The sequence below is a fragment of the Engraulis encrasicolus genome, chromosome 9 (genome assembly GCF_034702125.1).
Source record: "Engraulis encrasicolus isolate BLACKSEA-1 chromosome 9, IST_EnEncr_1.0, whole genome shotgun sequence".
Classification (NCBI taxonomy): domain Eukaryota; kingdom Metazoa; phylum Chordata; class Actinopteri; order Clupeiformes; family Engraulidae; genus Engraulis; species Engraulis encrasicolus.
The window spans coordinates 22,259,067-22,266,566 of record NC_085865.1 but is presented as its reverse complement, the minus strand read 5'-3'; the positions used below and the strand labels follow the sequence as shown (position 1 = coordinate 22,266,566).

General features: G+C 44.9%; 1 protein-coding gene across 2 annotated transcripts in view; it reads right to left on the bottom strand.

The window, feature by feature from the left end:
* Positions 1-7,500, bottom strand: part of plppr5b (phospholipid phosphatase related 5b) — a 175,751-nt gene that overhangs the window by 63,093 nt on the left and 105,158 nt on the right. The gene's annotated exons all lie outside the window — the stretch shown is intronic.

Genomic DNA, 7,500 nt, shown 5'->3' with positions numbered 1-7,500 from the left:
CTTTTTATTACGTTGGCTCGAACTATTTTTTAGACTCATTGGCTTACTGCCACACTGCCTGCACTGGCCGCTTCCAAAGTTCTTTCATTCCATGCAGCAATTGGGGTTGTGAAAGACTGACTGAAAAACCTAGGCTAGAGATGCACCAGATCCTGATTTTTAGGTAACTGTCGGATACCGGATCCACTGCTTAAGATCCTGCCGGATCCGGATCCTGTGAAAAACCCTATTATCCTACTGGATCCGGAACCGGATCTTGGATCCTGTGTATCTCTAGGAACCAATGGCACCTTCTGATCCACTGGTCCATTCACATCTGTCAAGGGGACATGGGACAAGGAAATCTACACCTACGTACATGGCACAGCAGAACACATAGTGTGTTTTCATCAGGTACAGACAGATCTTTTGGTAGGTCCTTGGGTTTCTTCACACAGCCTTCACACAGCAAATAGTTTAGCCACCAACAGTTTCATAGTGCTTTGTCACTGGGAAATGAGATGCTTCAGTGGAAGGACACAGAGTAATGCTCCTGTGGTATTTTTACCACTTCACATTTGGAGATTCTTTTTTTTTTTAAATGGAGGCATGCTACTGTCATTGAAAATCAAAACCAATCTAATGCAAAAAAAAAAATCCAATGTCAAAGAAATAATGCTAAAAACACTGGGGACCATGTCCCTGATGACGTTGCTGCTGTGCAGAAAGCATTATCGAAAAAGGAGATAAAAACAGGAAATGAACACAATCGCACACAACACACATGAATACACAATAAATGTCACTTAATACATTTCCACACACTGATTAACACTACTAAATGTCAATTTGTTCGTCTGCTGTTTCAGACATTTCGGCCATGATTGCACATTAATGAAGAACATTTCCAAGATGTCTTGTCAGTAAACTCATATTTGGGAGCTTTTAATAGTGTGCAGACCTTTATTACTTATTCTCCGAAATAATTAGATGCATTAGACGTGTCCTAATTACAGTGTAATATGTGTGTGCATAACAATTAAGGTGATGGCTGTCTGGATATAAAAAAAACTGAGCTTGTCTGGTGCCCACTTTTGTTTTGATGAGGCTTCTACATTTCATATTCCTTCCTTTTTTATGCAAAGACAAGGGAAAACAACTTGTCACATTTCTGTATGCTGTTCTGTATACTGTGTACTGTATGTGAAAACATCTTCTGGGCTATTTGCACCATACTCATTGCCGCCAAAATAAAGCTATATATGTTTTGTTCTGTTCGTGTTTCTGTTGTTTTTAACCTTGTCCCCGGTGATAAAGTGAAAGCCTAAAGTTAACACAGGTTGCCATGACAGTCCATCTAACGCTTAGCAACAGTCTATTAGCTTGTGGCAGAGGAAAATTATGCTCCAACAAATATTACAGCTGTTATGATTTATGCCTCTTATAAATTCAACCAACAAAAAGACACAGAGAAGTTGTTGGGTTGTATGATTTATGGAAGACCAAAAAAATAACAGAAGCAATCTGTCTATCTAATCATCGTTCTATCTTTCTTTCTTTAGATCTTTCTTTCTTCATCCATTTTTTTTTTCAATATCTCTGCAAGTAAGAACATCTGTACCCAACATAAGACATTGATCTACTGCCAAACTGTGAGGCAAAGTTGGCTTCAAAACCATGGAAAACATTATGACACATCTGTCTCTCTATAGCAACCTTCTCAGAGGTTCTAAATGGCGCTCAATTCAAAGACCGGGCCCTACCTTGATCCAGGGCAGTCTACCTCTGCCCACATTTTTACTTCTCTACCTCTCTGTCAGCCTTCCAGCCAGGAATGGGTTTTGAAGTGTTTCCTTTTTTTCTACATCGGCTCCCTTGAAACAACCTCCATCTCTTCCCTCCCTCAATATCGCTTCCTTTGAACAAAGACTTGAGTTGAACCGAACTGGGCCAGGCGGGACAGGGGGGGACCCAGGAGGGTGATCAGCAAAGAGTGAGCTGCATTCTACCCCCGTGCCTTTCATCTCTCTCTTCATTAATTTCCAGCAGTACCACCAACACTAATGCCGCTGCTGCTGCCATCACCATTGCCAATTCTGCTGCCACCATCACTACTACTGCCCACTACTACCCCTGCCCACACTGCTGCCACCACTACCCCTGCCCACCACTACGAATGCTGCTGCCACCACTAGCCACTGCCAACGCTGCTGCCCCCACCAATACTAATACCAGAGAGAGTAGATAAGAGAGAGGTTCCATTGGCCCATTGTTTCCGGGTTCTATTGTCGCAAGGGGCAGGGGGGGGAAATCCCCCTTTAGGCAGACCTAAGGACTGTTCTATTCATTCTAGGAGCATTATGACACACTCCTTTAGGCAGACCGGAACCTGGTCACGTTAGGTGCCCATAGAAACCTATTATGTTGGCATATCTCTATATACTTAAAGAATCTCTGCTAATACTGCTACCCCCACCACATCTACCACTGTCATCCCAGTGGTGTGGCCACCACCACCACCAGAGATTCTCTCTACTCTCTCTGCCACCACTGCCAACACTGCTGCTGCCACCATCACTGCTGCTGCCACCACCAGTGCCAACACTGCTGCTTCCACCACTACCATTGCCCACCCAGTGCCTAGTAGCATATTCACTCCCCAGTCAAACTGGAGCAGTATATACAGCACAGTATCTCCACCACAAGGCCCTCTATCTTCAATAGACAGAGAGAGAGAGAGAGAGAGAGAGAGAGAGAGAGAGAGAGAGAGACAGAGAGAGAGAGAGAAACAGAGAGAGTGCCAGAGAAGTGACAGTGAGTGTTAGAGAGATAAAACAGCAAGGGAGAGAGAGAAAACGAGAGAAAAAGAGAAAGGATGGTGAGGGGAAGAGTAAGTGGCAGGCTCATAGTGCACATTGTTTTATAATGTGCATTATGACATTGCATGTACAGTACTAATGGAATTTCAAAGAATTCAGTATATGTTCACCTTTACCTAATGTGCATGGAAAATGCATCTTTTTCACCAACTGGAGAGAGAGAGTTAGAGAGGGGTGGGGGGGGGAGGCAGAAGGAGGAGAGAGCCAGACACAAAAAGAGGTGTTTTCAGAAAGACAAACAACCAGATAATGGCGGCGAGTGGGCAGACAGTGTGTGGAGAAAGCAACGCACGGCAGAGACCTCATCAGCCATTTTTTTTAAAGTTAAAAGAATGAAAAAAATGGAAAATTGAATGCATTATGCGAATATTCCCACAATGGAGGTGAAAAGAACAGAAAGAGGTGAGTGGGTGCTGCTGTTGAGTAAATCCCTTTTATCCCATTGGGATGAGTGGGTGCCATTGGTTACACTGGCTTTGTTGGGCTTTTATAGCAGATGTAGTGGGAATGCACAATAGCACATTAGCGCATGCATACGTAACTCAACTGAGGAAATTGAGGGAGAGAGAGAGAGAGAGAGAGAGAGAGAGAGAGAGAGAGAGAGAGAGAGAGAGAGAGAGAGAGAGAGAGAGAGGATATGCGACCCCTTGAATGTGGTGTTGGCTGCCATTGTGTGTGTGTGTGTGTGTGTGTGTGTGTGTGTGTGTGTGTGTGTGTGTGTGTGTGTGTGTGTGTGTGTGTGTGTGTGTGTATGTGTGTGTGTGTGTGTGTGTGTGTGTGTGTGTGTGTGTGTGTGTGTGTGTGTGTGTGTGTGTGTGTGTGTGTGTGTGTGTGTGTGTGTGTGTGTGTTGGTGCGTGGGTGCGTGTGACACAATATGTGAGTGGATGCACATTCAGAAGGATAGAGGTTGAAAGTTCAGACGAGTGTTGGGGAAGGTTAGGTACATGGGTGGCGAATAGGCCTACCTGACAGTTAAAAAGCAGAGAAAAAAATGGAGGAAGTGAACGAAGGTGAGCACAAGACAAGCAGCAAAAGAGAAGGGAAAGAGAACAGTGAGATAGACTGAGAGATAGGAAGAGAGATAGACAGGGAGATAGACCGAGAGACAGAGAGATAGAGTGAGAGCTAGGACTGAGATAGTAGAGAGAGATGCTCTTGGAAAGATGCCAGGGGACTTAGGACGCCCGGGGTGATGAGTGAACTTTGGGCCACGAGTGGAGCAGTAGTTGGGCTCTTGAGTTCACCTTCTGGATAATGGCCCACAGTTATATGCTCTGCAGGTCACCTCACAAATTACCTACTGCCCACTGTGTGGGGCACAGCCACTTAACCTAAAGGCAGGTTTAGACAAGAGAGACAGAAAAGACAAGAAAGAAAGAAAGAAAGAAAGAAAGAAAGAAAGAAAGAAAGAAAGAAAGAAAGAAAGAAAGAAAGAAAGAAAGAAAGAAAGAAAGAAAGAAAGAAAGAAAGAAAGAAAGAAAGAAGGGGTGGACTGACGAAAGAAGGAAGGAAGAAAGAAGGAAGACAGAGGGAAGGAAGGAAAGAAAGAAGAGAACAAATAAACAAAACAAAACAAAATGGAAAAGGAAAACACCCAGAGGAAAGCTGGCAGCAGCAGACTAATCCAATCGTGTTCATTGGGAGACAGCTGGTGCTGTTCTCCTCCAGGGGTGTTAAGGCTGACTCCTTGTTGCTCCTTTGCCCTGGGTCTTCCACCACACAGGCTAAAACCTCCTCATCTGATCAGTGGAGACGACAGCTTTGCACCTGCCTAATGCCTCCAGATCCCCTCACAGAGAGATGTGTGCCACAATGCTAAGCCGCTCTCCAGACGACTTGAGATGTTTGTGCTGTGTGGCTGTGTGTTTAAAAAAAAAAAGGATAAATGACAATAGGAAGTCCATAACCTATGAATGAAGTGTTTTACAGTAAATAGACATTTAACGTTGACAGTTCAACTGTACCGCTCGTTAGTGGTGCTCGAAATGGTCAACATGGTAAAATGTACGTTGCAGGGTGATTCTGGTACATTAGAAGTATTTCAAGTCATTACAACACAATATAGCCCAAGTGTTTGATATGCTGCTTAATGCACTCCAGTCATTAGTGGAGAAAACTTTCATCAGACGGAACTCTCTGAAATCTCTGACTACTCAAGCACTGGGTAAATTCTGCTCACCTCTGTTTCCCCTCCACTAAAGCCAGTCTATAGCCTTACCAGACGGCTAGTTTCTGGTTGGCTGCTCTCTACATAAACACGGGGAGCCATGGCCTAGTGGGTAAGGCGATGGGCTTTAGATCAGAGGGTTGCAGGTTCAATACCCACTCATAACTCTCCCTACACCATCGATGGCTGAAGTGCCCTTGAGCAAGGGACTTAACCCCACATTGCTCCAGGGGCTGTAAACAATACCCTGTAAATAAATATAAGTACCTTTGGATAAAAAGCGTCAGCTAAGTGTAATGTAATGTAAAGCAGGGGTATGAAACATAAGGTCCGTGGGCTGGATGCGGCCTGCCAGATGGTTTAATCCGGCCCCAGACTTGTAGCGAATAAAAACAAGAATCTCAAGATAAGAAGTAAATCTCTAGCCCATTACAAAATGTGCTGCAGTTATCTGGGATTTCAGGTTTTTACTACTTGGGAACAAATTACTTTTTTATCACCATTTACAGTCACTGCTCCTGAATGCTTCCGCTGTCATCCACCTTGAGATGACTGTCTAGCAATGTGGTTCCTAGATAAAGCAGAAATTTGTGATATTTCGAAGTTACAGTACATTACTGTCCCAGCCCACTTGAGATCAAATAGGCTGTATGTGACCCGTGAACTGAAATGAGTTTGACACCCCAGCTATAAATTACGGGAGGCTGAGGATCGCACAATGATGGGGATGGTGAAATAGTGTGCTGTGCTGACAGATGGGTGCGGCTGCAACAGGTTGGCTGGTTGTCGGGCAACAGCACTGAAATATATCCTGATGCCAGGTGAAGACTTGCACACATAACAATGCAGGCAGACGTTTGAAAAGCCTACAAAACCTTCACAGAGTCTACAAATCCACGACCTGGTACATTTTTAAAAAAAAAATACAAATCACTTTTCATACGCAACAGACGGCAAGGAAGAGAAGAATAAAGAAGGAAGACAGACAGACGCAAAACGAGTTAAACAGTAACAAAATGATATTCAGATATAGATGAATATAGAAACAAGAGAGAGAGAGAAAGAGAGAGAAGGAGAGAGAATGAGAGAGAGAGAGAAACAGAAAAAGAAAGAGAAAGACAGACAGAGAGAGGGATGCAACCTATGTCCACCCCTCCAATCCAGCTGCTGTAGGCGAAGTAAGGAAGGAAGTGGGATTTCCCCCCCTTCTCATGGGATTAGGCCAATAATCCCTGTAACTGCTGATGGCCTTATCTCATTGAGATGCAGGCCAAGACAGCAGACCTCACTATACTATACTCTGGTCAGCCATAGTCTCTGCTCAGCTACTATGCCTCTGACCAGAGGGACACAGACGGGACACTGGGATTCAGACTGCTCTAACTTTAGAGCCTCAGACAGGATTTGGGAAGTGTAGTGAAGCATGTGTTCGTATGTGTGTGTATGTGTGTGTGAGAGAGAGAGAGACAGAGAGAGAGAGAGAGAGAGAGAGAGAGAGAGAGAGAGAGAGAGAGAGAGAGAGAGAGAGAGAGAGAGAGAGAGACAGAGACAGAGACAGAGAAAGACAGAGAGAGACACAGAGACAGAGAGAGACACAGAGAGAGAGAGCGAGCATCTGCGTGCATGCATGCTTGCGTATACGCATGTGAATGTGTGTAAATAGAGTAATGTATCACTGGCTAAAACCAGGGGCTAGCCCACACGTCTGCATCTCTGGGGGTTGTGGCTACAACTACAGTGTTTCACAAAACCCTGGGCTTAGTGGAGCTACTGAGACAGCGACTCAGGTTCACTGTTCTCTCTCAAAGCTGCACTGAACTCTACACAGAGCACGGATTAGGGAAGTCGAAAGATCAAAGGTACAGCAGTGCAACAGTTATGTGAAGTTCCTTACAACAAGTACTACACTATCTTTGGGGGAGGGAAATTGTCTTCTGTATCCCATCCAATTATGATGGCAGAGGGCACAGTTAAAAATGCAGTGTTAATTCAACTCCAAGTCAGTACTCTGGGACCAAACACACTCTAGTGATGTTAAATCAACTTGAAGTGTTGAATTAACACTATTTTTTACTGTGAAAACATACGTACTATGGAGGAGTGACCTGTCCCATATTCAGTGCACATATAGCAATACATAAGCATGCACACTACAGTACAGACTGTAGCGAAGGGGAGTAGAGTTGCCCAGCTGGGACTCGAACCCAGACCTTCTGGAGCAGTAAACTGGGGCACTGACCGCTACACCAAGGAGCCAGGCTCATTGGCATGTTAGTCAGAACACACCCACAACCCTAGTGATGGTCACTACATCACACTGCCTTCCCCTTCGGGAAGTGCACCCGTGCGCTTCACACACTCATGGTGTCCCTTACGCAACTGCCCATCATGCTTCTCCCATCCAGTGGGCCCCGTCATCAATGCTTCACCCACCACTGGGGTCCCTCACACCGGGGTCACCAATCCTGGGGGTC